We start from the raw sequence: 25,369 nt of genomic DNA, 5'->3' as shown, positions 1-25,369 counted from the left end.
ATATCAGTCACAGTCGTGTGGCAGACCCTGTCACTGAAATGATGGGTTGGTTAAAGTGTGCATGTCCTGTTTTGTTTATACAACATAAGGGTGGGTGGGAGGGCCCAAGGATAATTCCATCTTGCACCTCTTTTTTCTTTTCTTTTTCTTTGCATCATGTGCTGATTGGGGAGGGTTTTTTGGAAGGGACATCCTGCGTGACACTGCAGTGCCACTCCTAGATGGGCCCGGTGTTTGTGTCGGCCACTAGGGTCGCTAATCTTACTCACACAGTCAGCTACCTCATTGCGCCTCTTTTTTTCTTTGCGTCATGTGCTGTTTGGGGAGGGTTTTTTGGAAGGGACATCCTGCGTGACACTGCAGTGCCACTCCTAGATGGGCCCGGTGTTTGTGTCGGCCACTAGGGTCGCTAATCTTACTCACACAGTCAGCTACCTCATTGCGCCTCTTTTTTTCTTTGCGTCATGTGCTGTTTGGGGAGGGTTTTTTGGAAGGGACATCCTGCGTGACACTGCAGTGCCACTCCTAGATGTGCCCGGTGTTTGTGTCGGCCACTAGGGTCGCTAATCTTACTCACACAGCTACCTCATTGCGCCTCTTTTTTTCTTTGCGTCATGTGCTGTTTGGGGAGGGTTTTTTGGAAGGGCCATCCTGCGTGACACTGCAGTGCCACTCCTAGATGGGCCCGGTGTTTGTGTCGGCCACTAGGGTCGCTTATCTTACTCACACAGCGACCTCGGTGCAAATTTTAGGACTAAAAATAATATTGTGAGGTGTGATGTGTTCAGAATAGGCTGAAAATGAGTGTAAATTATGTTTTTTGAGGTTAATAATACTTTGGGATCAAAATTACCCCCAAATTCTATGATTTAAGCTGTTTTTTAGGGTTTTTTGAAAAAAACACCCGAATCCAAAACACACCCGAATCCGACAAAAAAAAATTCGGTGAGGTTTTGCCAAAACGCGGTCGAACCCAAAACACGGCCGCGGAACCGAACCCAAAACCAAAACACAAAACCCGAAAAATTTCCGGCGCTCATCTCTAGTAATCAAGCGACTCCAGCGAAAGGAACATCCAGCGGCGTGCTGCCGCAGCCGGGCACTGCTTTTTTACACGGAACCATACACCTGCAAGTGACTGTGGGGAGGTGAGATCATACACGTATCCATCACCTGTTGTTTGGCCGCAATAATTTCCACGATTGTGCATATTAAGGAACAATATCCCAGGTGTTGTAAATTGATACAACCAAGTACAAATATTAACCTATAATCTGCACCTGTAAAAAACGGAGTTCAATAACAACGAACAGGTCTCTCAATATATGTTATAAATACACACAGGATAATTTTTGATTTGTTCCCGTTTTGGATTAGAAAGATTCAAGTTACAACAGTGGAAATAATAACAAAGGTGCCAAAACATCCTTTCCATCTAGGTATCAGCTAGCCATAGATGGAAGATTACCTAGTGCATATAAAAGGATACTGTCTATTTGTAGCTATGTAATTACAATTTTTATTGCAGTGTTTCAAAGTAACCCTTTGGTGTTTTATACAAGTGTGTGTTCAATCAAAGCAGAGTTCTTTGTATTTTATTGTTTAATAAATGTTATAAAACCAATGCGCTCTCTGAGAGATATATATATGTATATGCTCAAAAAAGATTCAGCATAAGTAAAAGTAATGTCAGTGTGGGCACATGGCACTGTGGGGGTATATCTAGCACTGTGGGCGCATATCTGGCACTGTGGGGGCATATGTGTATCTGGCATTATGGGGGCATATGTGGCACTGTGGGGGCATATGTGTATCTGGCACTGTGGGGGCATTTGTGGCACTGTGGGGGCCTTTGTGGCACTGTGGGGGGCATATCTGGCACTGTGGGGGCATATGTGTTTGAGGTTTTTACCTGTGGGGGTCAATGTGTGATTTAGTGCGAGACAGTCATTACACCCTGTGCAGCAAGGCTACGCCCATTTTGTTGTTGTACCACGCCCCCTTTTTTGTTATGCCAGGGCCCTTTTTGGGGGGCGCACAATTATTCCGCATAGGTAGATCACAAAAGCTTTTCAGCTTCCAAAGTAGATCACCGACTCCAAAAGTCTGGCCACCCCTGCTCTAGAAGCATTGGAACGGCGGCCCCTTCAAAATGTTGCTATGGGGCCCACAAAGTTCTGGCTATGCCCCTGTCTCTAGAATCACCAATTCACCTATAGCAGCCACTTATATGCATACCTGTACTAAGACTCCCCCAGGACAGCTCTAGATAGTAGAGGCTCATTACTGATAGCCCATTACTGAGATTTATACTGTAGGTAGAAAGGACACTAATAGGTTTTTTAATGGATGTTCTTAGATGTATCAGTTTAGCATCCGCATAGGTAGAAAATGTGACATAACAGAACACTTGTCCTTATCAGAATGTAACAGCATTTATTATGCAGCAGTCATGTTTATTTGCAGGTTGTAAACAGTAAAGTACTCTGTGAATACTTACCAACCACTCCCGTAAGGGCAGCGAGGTCAGCCCAGCAAGGGCATGAATTGCTTTGAAGTTGGGTGTGATAACATGATTGAGTCATCATGACCCCTACTACATAATGCCGCGCTGCCTGGACCGCCCACTTTTGTTGGATAAGTGGTTGGTTTGCAGGCACTTCTGGCAGCTGTCTCGGGATACTTGGCCACTTTTCCGGCCAGCCAGGAGAACTACCGGTTTTTGGTAGCCTCCCGGACATTCTGAGAGAGTAAGCAAGTATGACCGAGATCATATGCAGAGTACTGGCCTGCCTAATAATACAATACAGATGTACACTAATCATAGTTAGAGTGTAGATAATGTATAGGCATAGACATAAAAGTCCATAAATAGATATTTAACACACGAACACTGGTAGGTTGACAGCGTGGTACAATGAACACCTCTCCATTGTTACTGGCAATGTGGACACCTCTCCATTGTTACTGGCAATGTGGACACCTCTCCATTGTTACTGGCAATGTGGACACCTCTCCATTGTTACTGGCAATGTGGACACCTCTCTCCATTGTTACAGGCAATGTGGACACCTCTCCATTGTTACTGGCAATGTGGACACCTCTCCATTGTTACAGGCAATGTGGACACCTCTCCATTGTTACAGGCAATGTGGACACCTCTCCATTGTTACAGGCAATGTGGACACCTCTCCATTGTTACAGGCAATGTGGACACCTCTCCATTGTTACAGGCAATGTGGACACCTCTCCATTGTTACAGGCAATGTGGACACCTCTCCATTGTTACTGGCAATGTGGACACCTCTCCATTGTTACTGGCAATGTGGACACCTCTCTCCATTGTTACTGGCAATGTGGACACCTCTCCATTGTTACTGGCAATGTGGACACCTCTCTCCATTGTTACAGGCAATGTGGACACCTCTCCATTGTTACTGGCAATGTGGACACCTCTCTCCATTGTTACAGGCAATGTGGACACCTCTCTCCATTGTTACTGGCAAGGTGGACACCTCTCTCCATTGTTACAGGCAATGTGGACACCTCTCCATTGTTACAGGCAATGTGGACACCTCTCCATTGTTACAGGCAATGTGGACACCTCTCCATTGTTACAGGCAATGTGGACACCTCTCCATTGTTACAGGCACAGATTCACCACCTGTGTTATATATTTTTATGTTATATTAGTTATAAAAAAAAAAATAAGAATTTACTAACCGATAATTCTATTTCTCGTAGTCCGTAGTGGATGCTGGGGACTCCGTAAGGACCATGGGGAATAGCGGCTCCGCAGGAGACAGGGCACAAAAGTAAAAGCTTTAGGATCAGGTGGTGTGCACTGGCTCCTCCCCCTATGACCCTCCTCCAAGCCTCAGTTAGGATACTGTGCCCGGACGAGCGTACACAATAAGGAAGGATTTTGAATCCAGGGTAAGACTCATACCAGCCACACCAATCACACTGTACAACCTGTGATCTGAACCCAGTTAACAGCATGATAACAGCGGAGCCTCTGAAAAGATGGCTCACAACAATAATAACCCGATTTTTGTAACAATAACTATGTACAAGTATTGCAGACAATCCGCACTTGGGATGGGCGCCCAGCATCCACTACGGACTACGAGAAATAGAATTATCGGTAAGTAAATTCTTATTTTCTCTGACGTCCTAAGTGGATGCTGCGGACTCCGTAAGGACCATGGGGATTATACCAAAGCTCCCAAACGGGCGGGAGAGTGCGGATGACTCTGCAGCACCGAATGAGAGAACTCCAGGTCCTCCTCAGCCAGGGTATCAAATTTGTAGAATTTTGCAAACGTGTTTGCCCCTGACCAAGTAGCAGCTCGGCAAAGTTGTAAAGCCGAGACCCCTCGGGCAGCCGCCCAAGATGAGCCCACCTTCCTTGTGGAATGGGCATTTACATATTTTGGCTGTGGCAGGCCTGCCACAGAATGTGCAAGCTGAATTGTACTACACATCCAACTAGCAATCGTCTGCTTAGAAGCAAGAGCACCCAGTTTGTTGGGTGCATACAGGATAACAGCAAGTCAGTTTTCCGGACTCCAGCCGTCCTGGAAACATATATTTTCAGGGCCCTGACAACATCTAGCAACTTGGAGTCCTCCAAGTCCCTAGTAGCCGCAGGTACCACAATAAGCTGGTTCAGGTGAAACGCTGACACCACCTTAGGGAGAAACTGAGGATGAGTCCGCAGCTCTGCCCTGTCCGAATGGACAATCAGATATGGGCTTTTGTGAGACAAAGCCGCCAATTCTGACACTCGCCTGGCCGAGGCCAGGGCCAACAGCATGGTCACTTTCCATGTGAGATATTTCAAATCAACAGATTTGAGCGGTTTAAACCAATGTGATTTGAGGAATCCCAGAACTACGTTGAGATCCCACAGTGCCACTGGAGGCACAAAAGGGGGTTGTATATGCAGTACTCCCTTGACAAACTTCTGGACTTCAGGAACTGAAGCCAATTCTTTCTGGAAGAAAATCGACAGGGCCGAAATTTGAACCTTAACGGACCCCAATTTGAGGCCCATAGACACTCCTGTTTGCAGGAAATGCAGGAATCGACCGAGTTGAAATTCCTCCGTGGGGGCCTTCCTGGCCTCACACCATGCAACATATTTTCGCCAAATGTGGTGATAATGTTGTGCGGTCACCTCCTTCCTGGCTCTGACCAGGGTAGGGATGACCTCTTCCGGAATGCCTTTTTCCCTTAGGATCCGGCGTTCAACCGCCATGCCGTCAAACGCAGCCGCGGTAAGACTTGGAACAGACATGATCCTTGCTGAAGCAAGTCCCTTCTTAGTATCTCTTGAAGTTCCGGGTACCAAGTCCTTCTTGGCCAATCCGGAGCCACGAGTATAGTTCTTACTCCTCTCCGTCTTATAATTCTCAGTACCTTGGGTATGAGAGGCAGAGGAGGGAACACATACACCGACTGGTACACCCACGGTGTTACCAGAGCGTCCCTGCTATTGCCTGAGGGTCTCTTGACCTGGCGCAATACCTGTCCAGTTTTTTGTTCAGACGGGACGCCATCATGTCCACCTTTGGTCTTTCCCAACGGTTCACAATCATGTGGAAGACTTCCAGATGAAGTCCCCACTCTCCCGGGTGGAGGTCGTGCCTGCTGAGGAAGTCTGCTTCCCAGTTGTCCACTCCCGGAATGAACACCGCTGACAGTGTTATCACATGATTTTTCGCCCAGCGAAGAATCCTTGCTGCCATTGCCCTCCTGCTTCTTGTGCCGCCCTGTCTGTTTACGTGGGCGACTGCCGTGATGTTGTCCGACTGGATCAGCACCGGTTGACTTTGAAGCAGAGGTCTTCCTAGGCTCAGAGCATTGTAAATTGCCCTTAGCTCCAGTATATTTATGTGGAGAGAAGTCTCCAGACTTGACCACACTCCTTGGAAATTTCTTCCCTGTGTGACTGCTTCCCAGCCTCTCAGGCTGGCATCCGTGGTCACCAGGACCCAGTCCTGAATGCCGAATCTGCTGCCCTCTAGTAGATGAGCACTCTGCAGCCACCACAGAAGAGACACCCTTGTCCTTGGAGACAGGATTATCCGCTGATGCATCTGAAGATGCGATCCGGACCATTCGTCCAGCAGATCCCACTGAAATATTCTTGCGTGAAATCTGCCGAATGGAATCGCTTCGTAAGAAGCCACCATTTTTCCCAGGACTCTTGTGCATTGATGCACTGACACTTGGCCTGGTTCTAGGAGGTTCCTAACTAGCTCGGATAACTCCCTGGCTCTCTCCTCCGGGAGAAACACCTTTTTCTGGACTGTGTCCAGAATCATCCCTAGGAACAGCAGACGTGTCGTCGGAATCAGCTGCGATTTTGGAATATTTAGAATCCACCCGTGCTGTCGTAGAACTACTTGAGATAGTGCTACTCCGACCTCCAACTGTTCTCTGGACCTTGCCCTTATCAGGAGATCGTCCAAGTAAGGGATAATTAAGACGCCTTTTCTTTGAAGAAGAATCATCATTTCGGCCATTACCTTGGTAAAGACCCGGGGTGCCGTGGACAATCCAAACGGCAGCGTCTGAAACTGATAGTGACAGTTCTGTACCACGAACCTGAGGTACCCTTGGTGAGAAGGGCAAATTGGGACATGGAGGTAAGCATCCTTGATGTCCAGGGACACCATATAGTCCCCTTCTTCCTGGTTCGCTATCACTGCTCTGAGTGACTCCATCTTGATTTGAACCTTTGTATGTAAGTGTTCAAAGATTTCAGATTTAGAATAGGTCTCACCGAGCCGTCTGGCTTCAGTACCACAAATAGTGTGGAATAATACCCCTTTCCTTGTTGTAGGAGGGGTACTTTGATTATCACCTGCTGGGAATACAGCTTGTGAATTGTTTTCAATACTGCCTCCCTGTCGGAGGGAGACGTTGGTAAAGCAGACTTCAGGAACCTGCGAGGGGGAGACGTCTCGAATTCCAATCTGTACCCTTGGGATACTACTTGTAGGATCCAGGGGTCCACTTGCGAGTGAGCCCACTGCGCGCTGAAACTCTTGAGACGACCCCCCACCGCACCTGAGTCTGCTTGTACAGCCCCAGCGTCATGCTGAGGACTTGGCAGAAACGGTGGAGGGCTTCTGTTCCTGGGAAGGAGCTGCCTGCTGCAGTCTTCTTCCCTTTCCTCTACCCCTGGGCAGATATGACTGGCCTTTTGCCCGCTTGCCCTTATGAGGACGAAAGGACTGAGGCTGAAAAGACGGTGTCTTTTTCTGCTGAGATGTGACTTGGGGTAAAAAGGTGGATTTTCCAGCTGTTGCCGTGGCCACCAGGTCCGATGGACCGACCCCAAATAACTCCTCCCCTTTATACGGCAATACTTCCATGTGCCGTTTGGAATCTGCATCACCTGACCACTGTCGTGTCCATAAACATCTTATGGCAGACATGGACATCGCACTTACTCTTGATGCCAGAGTGCAAATATCCCTCTGTGCATCTCGCATATATAGAAATGCATCTTTTAAATGCTCTATAGTCAATAAAATACTGTCCCTGTCAAGGGTATCAATATTTTCAGTCAGGGAATCCGACCAAGCCACCCCAGCGCTGCACATCCAGGCTGAGGCGATCGCTGGTCGCAGTATAACACCAGTATGTGTGTATATACTTTTTAGGATATTTTCCAGCCTCCTATCAGCTGGCTCCTTGAGGGCGACCGTATCTGGAGACGGTAACGCCACTTGTTTTGATAAGCGTGTGAGCGCCTTATCCACCTTAGGGGGTGTTTCCCAACGCGCCCTAACTGCTGGCGGGAAAGGGTATAACGCCAATAATTTTCTATCGGGGGAAACCCACGCATCATCACACACTTCATTTAATTTATCTGATTCAGGAAAAACTACAGGTAGTTTTTTCACACCCCACATAATACCCTTTTTTGTGGTACTTGTAGTATCAGAAATATGTAACACCTCCTTCATTGCCCTTAACATGTAACGTGTGGCCCTAATGGAAAATACGTTTGTTTCTTCACCGTCGACACTGGAGTCAGTGTCCGTGTCTGTGTCTGTGTCGACCGACTGAGGTAATGGGCGTTTTAAAGCCCATGACGGTGTTTGAGACGCCTGGACAGGTACTAATTGGTTTGCCGGCCGTCTCATGTCGTCAACCGACCTTGCAGCGTGTTGACATTATCACGTAATTCCCTAAATAAGCCATCCATTCCGGTGTCGACTCCCTAGAGAGTGACATCACCATTACAGGCAATTGCTCCGCCTCCTCACCAACATCGTCCTCATACATGTCGACACACACGTACCGACACACACACAGGGAATGCTCTGATAGAGGACAAGACCCCACTAGCCCTTTGGGGAGACAGAGGGAGAGTTTGCCAGCACACACCAAAACGCTATAATTATACAGGGACAACCTTATATAAGTGTTTTCCCTTATAGCATCTTAATATATTATAATATCGCCACACAAAATGCCCCCCCTCTCTGTTTTAACCCTGTTTCTGTAGTGCAGTGCAGGGGAGAGCCTGGGAGCCTTCCTAGCAGCGGAGCTGTGTAGGAAAATGGCGCTGTGTGCTGAGGAGAATAGGCCCCGCCCCCTTTTCGGCGGGCTTCTTCTCCCGTTTTTCTGACAACCTGGCAGGGGTTAAATACATCCATATAGCCCCAGAGGCTATATGTGATGTATTTTTAGCCAGCATAGGTACTTTCATTGCTGCCCAGGGCGCCCCCCCCAGCGCCCTGCACCCTCAGTGACCGCTGGTGTGAAATGTGCTGAGAGCAATGGCGCACAGCTGCCGTGCTGTGCGCTACCTTAAGAAGACTGGGAAGTCTTCAGCCGCCGGTTTCTGGACCTCTTCTCTCTTCAGCATCTGCAAGGGGGTCGGCGGCGCGGCTCCGGTGACCCATCCAGGCTGTACCTGTGATCGTCCCTCTGGAGCTAGTGTCCAGTAGCCTAAGAAGCCAATCCATCCTGCACGCAGGTGAGTTCACTTCTTCTCCCCTAAGTCCCTCGTTGCAGTGAGCCTGTTGCCAGCAGGACTCACTGAAAATAAAAAACCTAACAAAACTTTTACTCTAAGCAGCTCTTTAGGAGAGCCACCTAGATTGCACCCTTCTCGGCCGGGCACAAAAACCTAACTGAGGCTTGGAGGAGGGTCATAGGGGGAGGAGCCAGTGCACACCACCTGATCCTAAAGCTTTTACTTTTGTGCCCTGTCTCCTGCGGAGCCGCTATTCCCCATGGTCCTTACGGAGTCCCCAGCATCCACTTAGGACGTCAGAGAAAATACATCAGTAATACTGTAATATAAGTATAAGGTAACTGAGGCGATACCTTGTCTGAAGGGGTCACATAAACAAAGGTGAAAAGAAGTTTATAGGGGTACAGAAGGCTGAAGCTTTGCCTAGGGTACGGAGAACCCATGCGCTTGCTCAGCTACTAGTGAGTCTGAATTACATGTTAAAAGCTCTTTCTGCAAAAACGTTTGACGAAAGGTTGATGCAAATTCTAAAAAGTTTTGGTCTTTCATAAGAAACACTGCTCGGAGCAAGCAACAGGGGCAATACAAGTAATATTCTGTTAATGACACACACTGCAATAATACGGTCGCCACAGAGCCGGGCCCTCCTTCCAAAAAGTGCCCCCCGCCACAGATCGGAGCTCCTACCGATCTGCGGCACTGAGCTGTGCTTCCAGCTCCTCTTGGTTGCCCTGGCAACCATACAGCCGCAGCATCGACACCAGGACAGCCTATACAGTACAGGAGAGCTGAGCGATGGCTTAGCTGTCCAATAGCCTGTAAAGCAGCAGCCTGCGGCTTGGTAATTGGCTGAGCGCGCAGGCTGCAGGGTAAAGAAATGTCCCTGGCAGTGGCAGGCAGCATGTGGAGTGGCGTGTATGCACCTTGGAGGAGACAGAGATGAGTGAGTTCTCACTCTCCTGTCTCCTGTGTTACAGCAAAAGTAAGCCTGGCTGTCTTCTTATTGCTCCAGGTACTGTGTGTTTATATACTTTTTATGCAGAGTGCCGCACCGCAGAAAGTGTATGTATGTACTACGGTATACGTGATGGCACCAGCTAAGTACAGCTAAGCATCGGAGTGCCGGTCCCTGGTCTGTATGTATATATGTATATATATATCCATCTACCTATCTATCTATCTATCTATCTATCTATCTATCTATGTGAATATATGTTTATATGTAAATATATACTGTATATAAATGTGTGTGTGTGTATATATATATATATATATATATATATATCTAGCACAAAAACGGGTAGTACTCACGGAACGGTCAATGGTGGAAATCAATGGACACGGGAGTCACACCTGTGTTGTGTCCATTGATTTCCGGCATTGACAGTCCCATGAGTGCTGCCCGATCTTGTGCTATGTATCTGGTGGGAGATCACCTTGGAGGGCACCTGGACACTTAGTGTGTGTGTGTATATGTATGAAAATGTATATATATATACATAAATCCAACCCGGCACTCAATGGGACAGTGTCACCAATCAGTAACTTCCTGGGGTGCCCTCCACGAGATAGTGAGTCTCAAATGTATAGCGAACAAAAGAGGCGGCACTCCCAGTGTTTCAAAGTAGAATTTTTTTTAGTCAAGAACGACGTTTCGGGGGGTCTCACCCCGTCATCAGGATAACATGTGCATAACAAAGGAACAAACATTTATACTTACATGCCGCCTGTCTCCCCGCACGCCACTGGCCACAGCCCAGGGACGCAACCATCTACTTCCGGACTCAGACCTCTGACCTCAACGGAAGCAGCGAGCACACGTAGACCTGCGCCGGGAGGGTCTGAGAAAGACAAGCAGTGTGCAGAACGTGTCACCATAGTAACAATAATACAACAAACGTGAAAATTTAACTATACGATGTGAGGAAAAGCCTCACAATAATACACGTGCTAAACAACAACATTATAGTGACTCATACCATTTAAAGCAACAGCTGTGGACTTAAAATACATACAGAAAAGATTTTGTCCTCAGAGTAGATAAACTTGGTAAAATTCAGCATGTACCACATTACTCCCTGCTCAACAGTGCATACACAGATGTTCTCACTATGCTTTGTGACTACTCCACTAATGGTTTTATAGCTTAAATAGTTTAAAAAATATATATTTTAATAACATTCTAGTTACTTAGATGGAATAATATTACTAATGTGGGGTCAATAAGCTAAATATATGGGGAGTTGAAGCCTTACACTACTACTAATCCTAAAGCTGCCACCATCTTTTTTGTATATGACATCTTATTAAGATGGAAGCTCAAATGAACGAGGAAAAGCTTAATGATTCGTTCAACCCCTTAGGGTTAACGGTATCGAGTGTAAATATCCACCATGCCTCCAGTTGTAGCAATTTTCTCGCACGGTCACCTCCGCGCAAAGATTTGGCACCTGTGCTATCATTCTGTACCTTAATGCCGCTAAATTATGTCTAGCCTGTGCAAAATGTCTGGCGACTGCCTGGTCACTGGTGCCCGACACCAGTGCTGCCCTGATTGCAGTCCTGTGTTGGGCGATACGCTCCTTGAATTGTCTTTCTGTCTTGCCCACGTAGTGAAGACCACATGGGCAAGACAGAAGGTAGACAACAAATCTCGAAGTGCAGGACAAAGCCGGTTTGATAAAGAATACCTTTCCTGAAAAGGGATGATTAAACTTGCACCTGCAGTGCGTTAATTACGGGCAATAAGTTTAATTATCCCTTTTCAATTAGTAATTAGAACGTTATTAAAATATAAAAAAAAAAAAAATATTTAAGCTATAAAACCATTAGTGGAGTAGTCACAAAGCATAGTGAGAACATCTGTGTATGCACTGTTGAGCAGGGAGTAATGTGGTCCGTGCTGAATTTTACCAAGTTTATCTACTCTGAGGACAAAATCTTTTCTGTATGTATTTTAAGTCCACAACTGTTGCTTTAAATGGTATGAGTCACTATAATGTTGTTGTTTAGCACGTGTATTATTGTGAGGCTTTTCCTCACATCGTATAGTTACATTTTCACGTTTGTTGTATTATTGTTTATTGTTACTGTGGTGACACGTTCTGCACGCCGCTTGTCTTTCTCAGACCCTCCCGGCGCAGGTCTCCGTGGGCTCGCTGCTTCCGTTGACGTCAGAGGTCTGAGTCCGGAAGTAGATGGTTGCGTCCCTGGGCTGCGGCCGGCGGCAGGCGGGGAGACAGGCGGCATGTAAGTATAAATGTTTGTTCCTTTGTTATGCACACGTTATCCTGATGACGGGGTGAGACCCCCCGAAACGTCGTTCTTGACTAAAAACATTTCTACTTTGAAACACTGGGAGTGCCGCCTCTTTTGTTCGCTACCTGGCAGTGACCTCATACCAAGTTAAGTTAAAATTGTTTTACATATTTTAATATACATTTTAACTGGTATTATATTGCATTGTGTCTATTGTTTTTATCCCATTTTTTAAAGAGAATTGCTGCTCAAATTTTAGTTTAGCTGTTTAATCATGTCTGTTTTAATGCATCAATAAATTAACTTTTTATAGATCCATTTGATCTGGTTATTCATTTATATATATATATATTACATATATTTATATATATATATCTTTTAGGTCCACTTTTATTGAATTGTTTTAAGACACCATTGGTCGCTAAATCCCCCCCCCCCCCCCCCGTGTTATTAATCCATTGCTACAGGGAACCACCATCCCTGTGTTTTGGGGGGACAGCTGACGCCCTGTATTAACCCATAGGGAGTGTCATTTATTTCGACTACACGTGGTTTTTAGAGTTCTGGTGTTGTACACAAGTGGCGCAATAATCTCCCCCCTTTTTAAAAAAAAAAAATATATATAAATATATATATAAATATATATAAATATATACACACACACACACACACACACACACACACACACACACACACACACAGGTTGAGTATCCCATATCCAAATATTCCGAAATACGGAATATTCCGAAATACGGACTTTTTTGAGTGAGAGTGAGATAGTGAAACCTTTGTTTTTTGATGGCTCAATGTACACAAACTTTGTTTAATACACAAAATTATTACAAATATTGTATTAAATGACCTTCAGGCTGTGTGTATAAGGTGTATATGAAACATAAATGAATTATGTGAATGTACACACACTTTGTTTAATGCACAAATTTATAAAAAATATTGACTAAAATTACCTTCAGGCTGTGTGTATAAGGTGTATATGTAACATAAATGCATTATGTGCTTAGATTTAGGTCCCATCACCATGATATCTCATTATGGTATGCAATTATTCCAAAATACGGAAAAATCCGATATCCAAAATACCTCTGGTCCCAAGCATTTTGGATAAGGGATACTCAACCTGTATATGTATATATATATATATATATATATATATATATATATATATATATATAACAAATAATGAAGGTTGTCCTCCTAGCTTGATATAAGCAATAGGCGATACTCTACAGGCTTTTAAATTAGTGTAAATCTGTACCCTGAAGGAAAAACCCACGTCTGTAACTATTAAGATTTATACTAATTTAAAAGTCCGCGAAGTGCTGACTCTTCCTTTCTACTGGATACCTATATACAGTAAACACACACATATATATATATATATATATATATATATATATATGGTGTGTGTCCTGATGACGGGGGCAGAACTCCGAAATGTTGAATAAATCACCACGATTCTTCATTCATTTTGAAGTCCGGGAGTGCCTCTGTTTCTTGGAGAATATGATAGGGGGTTGGCAGGCCCCTTGAGAGCACCCTGGCAAGTTATTGCACTGATTTCCATGGAGTGCCGGCTTTTGGAATTTGATATATATATATATAAGTATAGAAAAAGAGGAAAAATGGCGCCCCAGGGGTTTACAAATACCCTTATACAAAGACTATTGCTTAACAGGATTTGCAATCAATATTTATACAGGTTTTTAAAACGCATAACGGACTGTACTTTTCATAAAAATTTATTAAAACAATTATACAGAAACATGAAGTATATCCATCATTATTACATGTACATTATGATGTAGTTTCTCCTACAGAAATCCATCAATGGGATATGGAGGAAAGAAGGCAACCTTTCTGTTGTATCCTTATTCTTCCTCATTAAATATTCAGAGATAACATCAACAAGAAATACAGTAACCCAACGCGTTTCGTCTAGGAACTAGACATCAGGGGTGCGTCTAGAAATTATAGAACAACCATTCAATAAAATATATGAATACATGAAAATACATAAAAATACATAAGAAAATGTACAAACAATCCAAAAGAACAGTCCGAAAAAACAACAAAGATGGGCAAGACAAGGAAAAAACCGAAAACATGGAATGAGCAGTTGATAATCTCACATAATTAGAAGAGACTTTAAGACGTTATTCATAAATATGGTCCACCGAAAAATATTTTGTGTTAGACATACCTTAGATAATAATGTCTATCCAAAAGAGTGATAGGCCTAGATCATTGGCCGAATAGGTTCATACGTGGGCTTCCAAACATCAATGAGGCGTGAAATAAGGGCATAAAGTCAGCCTAATTGGGAATATAACAAATTCTTGGAGGGATCTATTATCTAAATTCAATTAAACCGTAGAGGTTGAATAATGTACAACATACCTCGTGAATCTGGTAACTCAGATTACGAAGAGCTCAAAAGGGAAGCATTCGTATGAAAAAAAAGAGGAATCTGCAACTTCATGCACACATGGAGGACCTAATGAGTTAATTAGCATTTGTTAGTGTCTCACCTTATCATGGTGAAAGGTATACAAAAAGGGAGGGCCTAAACTCAGATACCACTCATTTCAAGAATCACTGGTATATAAATGCCTTCACATCTGAAATGTGAGGACTAGTCAGACCATAAAGATATGTTCTAGGAGATTACTATTAATCTTTCCATACATCATAGACCTTAACCTTCATTTAAAAAATAATAAATAAAAATGGGCGTGTATTACCTCTAGTCTAATTTTTCTGTCTTTTTAGACTAGAAGTATAAAATGAATTACTTCTATATGAAGCACATGTGCTGATGAATCTGCATCTTATCAATGAAGACTCTATTCACTATTGTAATTAATCTAATAACATTAAGATTCCACAAGCACAAAATACATTAATCATAACATACCTCAGAAGTCACAATACAGGTGAAAAATGCAGAAATCTATACAGAGTCCTTATGGTATCCTATGGATATGATACCTAGAGGATTTAATTGTATAACAACAGTTAGGACCTATGTTAACTAAGTCACAATCTGAGAACACATGTGTATAATCACACTAATTTCTCTGACGTCCTAGTGGATGCTGGGAACTCCGTAAGGACCATGAGGAATAGCGGCTCCGCAGGAGACTGGGCACAAAAGTAAAAGCTTTAGGACTACCTGGGGTGCACTGGCTCCTCCCCCTATGACCCTCCTCCAAGCCTCAGTTAGATTTTTGTGCCCGGCCGAGAAGGGTGCACACTAGGGGCTCTCCTGAGCTTCAAAGTGAAAAGTTTAGTTTTAGGTTTTTTATTTTCAGTGAGACCTGCTGGCAACAGGCTCACTGCATCGAGGGACTAAGGGGAGAAGAAGCGAACTCACCTGCGTGCAGTGTGGATTGGGCTTCTTAGGCTACTGGACACCATTAGCTCCAGAGGGACCGAACACAGGCCCAGCCTCGGAGCTCGGTCCCGGAGCCGCGCCGCCGGCCCCCTTACAGAGCCAGAAGCAAGAAAAGGTCCGGAAAAATCGGCGGCAGAAGACATCAGTCTTCAACAAGGTAGCGCACAGCACTGCAGCTGTGCGCCATTGTTACTCAGGCACACTTCACACTCCGGTCACTGAGGGTGCAGGGCGCTAGGGGGGGGCGCCCTGAGCAGCAATGTAAAACACCTTGGCTGGCATAAATACACCACATATAACCCCCAGGGCTATATGGGTGTATTTTAACCCCTGCCAGATTCCACAGAAAAACGGGAGAAAAGGCCGCCGAGAAGGGGGCGGAGCCTATCTCCTCAGCACACTGGCGCCATTTTCTCTCACAGCTTCGTTGGAGGGAAGCTCCCTGGCTCTCCCCTGCAGTTACTACACTACAGAAAGGGGTTAAAAAAGAGAGGGGGCACTAATTAGGCGCAGTATAACAATACAGCAGCTATAAGGGGAAAAACACTTATATAAGTTTATCCCTGTATATATATATAGCGCTCTGGTGTGTGCTGGCATACTCTCCCTCTGTCTCCCCAAAGGGCTAGTGGGGTCCTGTCCTCTATCAGAGCATTCCCTGTGTGTGTGCTGTGTGTCGGTACGTTGTGTCGACATGTATGAGGAGGAAAATGAGGTGGAGGCGGAACAATTGCCTGTAACAGAGATGTCACCCCCTAGGGAGTCGACACCTGAGTGGATGAGCTTATGGAAGGAATATGTGACAGTGTCAGCTCTTTACAAAAGATTGATGACATGAGACGGCCGGCGACTCAGTCTGGGCCTGTCCAGGTGTCTCAAAAGCCATCTGGGGCTCTAAAACGCCGTTACCGCAGATGGCAGATACAGACGCCGACACGGATACTGACTCCAGTGTCGACGATTAAGAGACGAATGTGACTTCCAGTAGGGCCACACGTTACATGATTGAGGCTATGGAAAATGTTTTTACACATTTCTGATAATACCAGTACCACTAAAAAGGGTATTATATTGGGTGAGAAAAAACTGCCTGTAGTTTTTCCTGCATCTGAGGAATTAAATGAAGTGTGTGATGATGCGTGGGTTGCCCCCGATATAAAAGTTATTGGCATCATACCCCTTCCCGCCAGAGGATAGGGCACGTTGGGAAACACCCTTTAGGGTGAATAAAGCGCTCACACGCTTGTCTAAACAGGTGGCACTACCGTCCCCAGATACGGCCGCCCTTAAGGAACCTACTGACAGAAAGCAGTAAAATATCCTAAAATGTATATACACTCACACGGGTGTGATACTGCGACCAGCAATCGCCTCAGCCTGGATGTGCAGTGCTGGGGTGGCTTGGTCGGATTCCCTGACTGACAATATTGATACCCTAGATAGGGACAGTATATTACTAACTATAGAGCATTTAAAAGATGCATTTCTATATATGCGTGATGCACAGAGGGATATTTGCCGACTGGCATCAAGAGTAAGTGCGCTGTCCATTTCTGCCAGAAGAAGGTTATGGACAAGACAGTGGTCAGGTGATGCTGATCCCAAAAGGCATATGGAAGTATCGCCTTATAAAAGGGAAGAGTTATTGGGGTAGGTCTAACAGACCTGGTGGCCACGGCAACGGCTGGAAAATCCACATTTTTACCCCAGGTAGCTTCTCAACCTAAGAAGACGCCGTATTATCAGGCGCAGTCCTTTCGGCCCCATAAAGGGGCAAAAGGCGCCTCATTTCTGCCCCGTGGCAGAGGGAGAGGAAAAAGGCTGCAGCAAACAGCCAATTCCCACAAAAGCCCTCTCCCGCCTCCGCAAAGTCCTCAGCATGACGCTGGGGCTTTACAAGCGGTCTCAGGCACGGTGGGGGCCCGTCTCAAGAAATTCGAGACGTCTTCCCCTCGCCGTTTCATAAAGTCTGCTTTACCGACGTCTCCCTCAGATAGGGAGACAGTATTGCAAGCCATTCACAGGCTGTATTCCCAGCAGGTGATAATCAAGGTACCCCTCCTGCAACAGGGAAAGGGGTACTATTCCACACTATTGGTGGTACCGAAGCCGGACGGCTCGGTGAGACCAATTTTAAATCTAAAATCCTTGAACACTTACATACAAAGGTTCAAATTCAAGATGGAGTCACTCAGAGCAGTGATTGCAAACCTGGAAGAAGGGGACTATATGGTCTCTCTGGACATCAAAGATGCTTACCTACATGTCCCAATTTACCCTTCTCCAAGGGTACCTCAGGTTTGTGGTACAGAACTGTCACTATCAGTTTCAGACGCTGCCGTTTGGATTGTCCACGGCACCACGGGTCTTTACCAAGGTAATGGCCGAAATGATGATACTCCTTCGAAAGAAGGGAGTTTTAGTTATCCCTTACTTGGACGATCTCCTGATAAGGGCAAGATCCAGGGAACAGTTGGAAGTCGGGGTAGCACTATCTCAGATAGTGCTGCGGTAGCACGGTTGGATTCTCAATATTCCAAAATCGCAGCTGATCCTGACGACACGCCTTCTATTCCTAGGGATGATCCTGGACACAGTCCAGAAAAAGGTGTTTTCTCCCGGAGGAGAAAGCCAGGGAGTTATCCGAACTAGTCAGAAACCTCCTAAAACCAGGCCAAGTGTCAGTGCATCAGTGCACAAGGGTCCTGGGAAAAATGGTGGCTTCCTACGAAGCAATTCCATTCGGCAGATTCCACACAAGAACTTTCCAGTGGGACCTGCTGGACAAATGGTCCGGATCGCATCTTCAGATGCATCAGCGGATGACCCTGTCACCAAAGACAAGGGTGTCTCTCCTGTGGTGGTTGCAGAGTGCTCATCTTCTAGAGGGCCGCAGATTCGGCATTCAGGACTGGGTCCTGGTGACCACGGATGCCAGCCTGCGAGGCTGGAGAGCAGTCACACAGGGAAGAAATTTCTAGGGCTTGTGGTCAAGCCTGGAGACATCACTTCACATAAATATTTTGGAGCTAAGGGCCATTTACAATGCCCTAAGCCAAGCAAGACCTCTGCTTCAAGGTCAGCCGGTGCTGATCCAGTCGGACAACATCACGGCAGTCGCCCACGTAAACAGACAGGGCGGCACAAGAAGCAGGAGGGCAATGGCAGAAGCTGCAAGGATTTTTCGCTGGGCGGAAAATCATGTGATAGCACGGTCAGCAGTGTTCATTCCGGGAGTGGACAACTGGGAAGCAGACTTCCTCAGCAGGCACGACCTCCACCCGGGAGAGTGGGGACTTCACCCAGAAGTCTTCCACATGATTGTAAACCATTGGGAAAAACCAAAAGGTGGACATGATGGCGTCCCGCCTAAACAAAAAATTGGACAGGTATTGCGCCAGGTCAAGGGACCCTCAGGCAATAGCTGTGGACGCTCTGGTAACACCATGGGTGTACCAGTCAGTGTATGTGTTCCCTCCTCTTCCTCTCATACCAAAAGTACTGAGAATTATAAGATGGAGGGGAGTAAGAACTATACTCGTGGCTCCGGATTGGCCAAGAAGGACTTGGTACCCGGAGCTTCAAGAGATGCTCACGGAGGACCCGTGGCCTCTACCTCTAAGAAGGGACCTGCTCCAGCAAGGACCCTGTCTATTCCAAGACTTACCGCGGCTGCGTTTGACGGCAGGGCGGTTGAACGCCGGATCCTGAAGGAAAAAGGCATTCCGGATGAAGTCATCCCTATCCTGATCAAGCCAGGAAGGATGTAACCGCAAAGCATTATCACCGCATTGGGCGAAAATATGTTGCGGGGTGCGAGGCCAATAAGGCCCCGATGGAGGAATTTTCAACTAGGTCGATTCCTGCATTTCCTGTAAACAGGAGTGTCTATGGGCCTAAAATTGAGGTCCATTAAGGTTCAAATTTCGGCCCTGTCAATTTTCTTCCAGAAAGAACTGGCTTCAGTTCCTGAAGTTCAGACGTTTGTAAAAGGGGTACTGCATATACAGCCTCCTTTTGTGCCTCCAGTGGCACCTTGGGATCTCAATGTAGTTTTGGGGTTCCTAAAGTCACATTGGTTTGAACCACTTGAATCTGTGGAGTTAAAATATCTCACATGGAAAGTGGTCATGTTGTTGGCCCTGGCCTCGGCCAGGCGCGTGTCAGAATTGGCGGGCTTTATCCTGTACAAGCCCTTATCTGATCTTCCATTCAGACAGGGCGGAATTGAGGACTCGTCCTCAATTTCTCCCTAAGGTGGTTTCAGCGTTTCACTTGAACCAGCCTATTGTGGTACCTGCGGCTACTAGGGACTTGGAGGACTCCAAGTTGCTGGACGTAGTTAGGGCCCTGAAAATATATGTTTCCAGGACGGCTGGAGTCAGAAAATCTGACTCGCTGTTATCCTGTATGCACCCAACAAGCTGGGTGCTCCTGCTTCTAAGCAGACTATTGCTCGTTGGATTTGTAGTACAATTCAGCTTGCACATTCTGTGGCAGGCCTGCCACAGCCAAAATCTGTAAAAGCCCATTCCACAAGGAAGGTGGGCTTATCTTGGGCGGCTGCCCGAGGGGTCTCGGCTTTACAACTTTGCCGAGCAGCTACTTGGTCAGGGGCAAACACGTTTGCTAAATTCTACAAATTTGATACCCTGGCTGAGGAGGACCTGGAGTTCTCTCATTCGGTGCTGCAGAGTCATCCGCACTCTCCCGCCCGTTTGGGAGCTTTGGTATAATCCCCATGGTCCTTACGGAGTTCCCAGCATCCACTAGGACGTCAGAGAAAATAAGAATTTACTTACCGATAATTCTATTTCTCGTAGTCCGTAGTGGATGCTGGGCGCCCATCCCAAGTACGGATTGTCTGCAATACTTGTACATAGTTATTGTTACAAAAAATCGGGTTATTATTGTTGTGAGCCATCTTTTCAGAGGCTCATCTGTTATCATGCTGTTAACTGGGTTCAGATCACAGGTTGTACGGTGTGATTGGTGTGGCTGGTATGAGTCTTACCCGGGATTCAAAATCCTTCCTTATTGTGTACGCTCGTCCCGGCACAGTATCCTAACTGAGGCTTGGAGGAGGGTCATAGGGGGAGGAGCCAGTGCACACCAGGTAGTCCTAAAGCTTTTACTTTTGTGCCCAGTCTCCTGCGGAGCCGCTATTCCCCATGGTCCTTACGGAGTTCCCAGCATCCACTACGGACTACGAGAAATAGAATTATCGGTAAGTAAATTCTTATTTAAAACCAGTTGACCCAGGGATATATGGAAACAGACAGCAAATACTCTAAAGAAACCACCACTTAATTACCAACAGGTGGACAATGAAAGGTAGCTGTGCTAGGAGTATAAGATTGCAGAGCCCAGCATGAAGGCTTAAAAATAAAAATATATATCAGCAATTTAACAAAGTATGAATACATATTAGTGTAAAAAGAAATCTAGCATCAACTTAAGCTAAATAGAGCCTGATGTAGAATGTCATAAAGACAAGTTTTCCTTACCTTCCAAATAGTGATCAGCAGTGAGCCAGTGATCATGCAACGAAGCATGGAGGCTAAGTGCATGTTTATATAGGAGGAACTTTGATGACCTCACTTCCTTCAGTGATACTAATTAGTGTTTAAATGACTGTGAATAACTAGTATTATGAAGTAAAAAAGGGGATCTTTATAAATCCCCTATAGCAATATAAGTATATAATTATTTTACAACTAGTGAAAATTACCATAAACCTAAAGTTAAGCCACATATAATTTAATGAATTGGCTTCCCAAAATACCCTGTTGTGGCTAGTATCTATGTGAATTAAATGTGGCTCTGATTGACAGCTAACGGAGCCTATAGAGAAGTGAATGGGAGTGGAGGCGGGACATAAACTTTTCACACTTATTCTAATAGGTGTCCGTCAGGACAGGCCTCCCCAGCAAGGCGACTTCGGTTGCCCATAGCAACTCCAAAAGCGCTGCACTCAGTCGCGCTGACGCTGGAGCTGAAAGCCCCGTCATCAGGCGCCACGGGTTGTTAGTCAGACCGGGAAGTCAGGGAGACTGACCGCGTCACGTGACCGGAAGACGTTGGGACGAGACGGCTTGCGTTCCGTCACCATGGTGACCCTTACGTCCTCAGTTCCTCAATAGGAGTCCCATTCTGTGGGACGCCCACAGATTGTATCAATCGGCAACAGTGACTTATAAGTACATCATACATCCATATATATATATAAAAATAGGATTTTGGTTACCTACCAGTAAATCCTTTTCTCGTAGTCTGTAGAGGTTGCTGGGGTCCACATTAGTACCATGGGGTATAGACGGGTCCACCAGGAGCCATTGCAACTTTAAGAGTTTAAGAGTGTGGGCTGGCTCCTCCCTCTATGCCTCTCCTACCAGACTCAGTCTAGAAACTGTGCCCGAGGAGACGGACATCTTCGAGAGAAGGATTATACATATATAGTGGCGAGATTCACACCAGCTCACACATACAAGGTACGTCAAGCTAACTTAGTCTGAACACTCAGCAACTGCTGAAACATTACTTACCAAGAAACAATGCAGTACTCAACTAAAACGAAGTTGCACTGAACCAAATAACGTTTGCAGGAAAACGAAGCGCTGGGCGGGCGCCCAGCATTCTCTACGGACTACGTGAAAAAGGATTTACTGGTAGGTAACCAAAATCCTATTTTCTCTTACGTCCTAGAGGATGCTGGGGTCCACATTATTACCATGGGGATGTACCAAAGCTCCCAGAACGGGAGGGAGAGCGCGGAGGCTCCTGCAGGACTGATTGACTGAACTTCAGATCATCAGAGGCCAAAGTATTAAACTTGTAAAACTTTGCAAACGTGTTCGACCCAGACCAAGTTGCAGCTCGGCAAAGTTGCACTGCCGAAACACCCCAGGCAGCCGCCCAGGAAGACCCCACCTTACGAGTAGAGTGGACCTTAACAGATTTTGGACACGGCAGTCCTGCCGTAGAATAAGCGTGCTGGATAGTGAACCTAATTCAGTGAGAAATAGTCTGCTTAGAAGCAGGACACACAATTTTCTTGGGATCATATAGGACAAACAGAGAGTCCGACTTTCTGCAAACGAGAAGTTCTCTTCACATATATCTTCAGAGCCCTTACAACATCCAAGGACTTTGATGTAATTGAGGAGTCAGTAGCCACTGGCACCAAGTAATCAAGTAAGGGCTTTTACAGGATAAAGCCCCCAATTCGGACACGCGTCTAGCAGAAGCTAAGGACAACAAAGTCACCGCCTTACATGTAAGGAATCAGACCTCAACCTCCTGTAGAGGCTCAAACCAATCCGACTGGAGGAACTGCAACACCACGTTAAGGTCCCAAGGCGCCGTAGGCAGTACAAAGGGAAGTTGGATGTGCAGAACTCCCTTCAAAAAAGTCTGAACCTCAGGGAGGGCAGCCAATTGTTTCTGAAAGAAAATGGATAGGGCCGAAATCTGGACCTTCACAGCTCCTAACCTCAGGCCCATATCCACACCTGCTCCACCTTAGGAAACTTCTTGGATTCACACCGAGACATATTTCTTCCAAATACGATGGTAATGCTTAGACGTTACCCCTTTCCTAGCCTGTATGAGGGTAGGAATGACCTTCTTCGGAATACCCTTCCGAGCAAGTATCAGGCGCAAAACTTCCATGCCGTCAAACATAGTCACGGCAAGTCTTGATAGGCGAACGGCCCCTGCTGCAGCAGGTCCTCCCGAAGAGGAAGAGGCCTCGGTTCGTCTTGCAGTAGATTCAGAAGGTCCACGTACCAAGCCCTTCTTGGCCAGTCTGGGGCAATGAGGATCGCTTGAACCCTTGTTCTCCTTATGAGCTTTAGGATTTTTGGGATGAGTGGGAGTGGTGGAAACATGTACACTGACTGGAACACCCACGGAGACACCAGGGCGTCCACTGCCACTGCCTGTGGGTCCCTCAACCTGGAACAATAACGCCGAGGCTTCTTGTTGAGATGAGAGGCCATCATGTCTATTTGGGGTAATTCCCAAAGGTCTGTTATTTCTTTGAACACCTCCGGATGGAGACCCCACTCCCCTGGATGGAGATCGTGTCTGCTGAGGAAGTCTGCTTCCCAGTTGGCTACTCCCGGAATGAAGATGGCTGACAGCGCTAACACGTGGTTTTCTGTCCAGAGGAGTATTCTTGTCACCTCTGACACTGCCGCACTGCTCTTCGTTCCGCCTTGTCGGTTTATGTAAGCCACTGTTGTAAAATTGTCTGACTGCACTTGAATGGCCCAATTTCTTAGAAGAGGGGCCGCCTGAAGAAGACCGTTGTAGACGGCTCTTAGTTCCAGGATGTTGATGGGCAGGCCGGCTTCCAGGCTTGACCACCGCCCCTGGAAGGTTACTCCTTGAGTGACTGCTCCCCAGCCCCGAAGGCTCGCATTCGTGGTTAGAAGGACCCATTCCTGAATCCCGAACCTGCGGCCCTCCAGAAGGTGAGGTAATTGTAACCACCAGAGGAGCGAAATCCGGGCCCTCGGCGACAGATGAATTCTCTGGTGCATGTGGAGATGAGATCCCGACCACTTGTCCAGGAAATCCAGTTGGAAGGTCCGAGCGTGGAACCTCCCGTACGAGAGCCTCATAAGAGGCCACCATCTTTCCCAATAGGTGAATGCATTAATGAACCGACACCCGGGCTGGCTTCAGGACATCTCGGACCATAGCTTGTATCACCAACGCCTTTTCCTGCGGAAGAAACACCTTCTGCACTTCCGTATCCAGGATCATTCCCAGAAAGGACAACCTCTGGGTTGGTTCCAAATGTGACTTTGGAAGGTTCAGAATCCAACCATGACTCTTGAGGAGGCGTGTTGTGAGAACAATGGACTGCAGCAGATTCTCCTTGGACGATGCCTTTATCAGCAGATCGTCCAGATATGGAATGATGGTCACCCCTTGTTTGCAGAGGAGAACCATCATTTCTGCCATCACCTTGGAAAACACCCTTGGTGCTGTGGAGAGGCCGAATGGCAGGGCCTGGAAATGAAAATGACAGTCTAGCAATGCGAAACGGAGATAAGCCTGATGTGGCAGCCAGATCGGAATGTGGAGGTATGCATCCTTGATATCCAGGGATACCAGGAATTCCCCCTCTTCCAGACCTGATATCATCGCCCTGAGAGACTCCATCTTAAACTTGAACTCCTTTAGAAAGGGGTTCAATGACTTTAGGTTCAGAATGGGCCTGACCGAACCATCCGGTTTTGGTACCACGAAATGGTTCGAATAGTAACCTGTGGTCTGCGCAGGGGGAGGAACTGGCACAATGACCTGTGCCTCCACCAGCTTTTGGACAGCTTCTTGTAGTACAGTGCTGTCTGCCAAGTGAGTTGGTAAGCCTGATTTGAAAAAACGATGAGGAGGGAGACTTTGAAATTCAGCCTGTATCCCTGGGATACAATATCTATCACCCAGGGGTCCAGGCCAGAAGATACCCAGACGTGACTGAAGTGTCTGAGTCTCGCTCCCACCGGCTCTACCTCCAGGCCGCGCGGTCCACTGTCATGCGGAGGACTTTGGCGTACCTGATGCAGGCTTTTGTTCCTGGGAACCTGCAGTGGCAGGTTTCTTGGACTTAGCTCGACCTCCCCTAAAGAAGGTATTGGACGGTCTGGCCTTTCTAGGCTTGTTAGGCCGAAAGGGCTGTG

At 46.4% G+C, this 25,369-nt stretch overlaps 1 protein-coding gene and 1 long non-coding RNA gene across 6 annotated transcripts in view; both read right to left on the bottom strand.

Moving 5' to 3' along the window:
- The window catches only part of CNKSR2 (connector enhancer of kinase suppressor of Ras 2), an 805,595-nt gene that overhangs the window by 27,991 nt on the left and 752,235 nt on the right, over window positions 1–25,369 (bottom strand). The gene's annotated exons all lie outside the window — the stretch shown is intronic.
- Window positions 13,986–21,248, bottom strand: LOC135049832 (uncharacterized). Of its 2 annotated transcripts, XR_010241487.1 has the most exons (5): window positions 21,185–21,248; window positions 15,198–15,271; window positions 14,681–14,777; window positions 14,484–14,596; window positions 13,986–14,244 (listed from the first exon to the last, which is right to left on the bottom strand). It is a non-coding gene; the product is annotated as an uncharacterized LOC135049832 (long non-coding RNA). The 2 variants fall into 2 exon arrangements; XR_010241486.1 differs by lacking the exon at window positions 21,185–21,248 and having other exon boundaries at window positions 13,987–14,244; window positions 15,198–15,316.

The sequence above is a fragment of the Pseudophryne corroboree genome, chromosome 2, assembly GCF_028390025.1.
Source record: "Pseudophryne corroboree isolate aPseCor3 chromosome 2, aPseCor3.hap2, whole genome shotgun sequence".
Lineage (NCBI taxonomy): Eukaryota > Metazoa > Chordata > Amphibia > Anura > Myobatrachidae > Pseudophryne > Pseudophryne corroboree.
The sequence above is the reverse complement of the archived record's forward strand: the minus strand, read 5'-3'. Positions and strand labels throughout refer to the sequence as shown.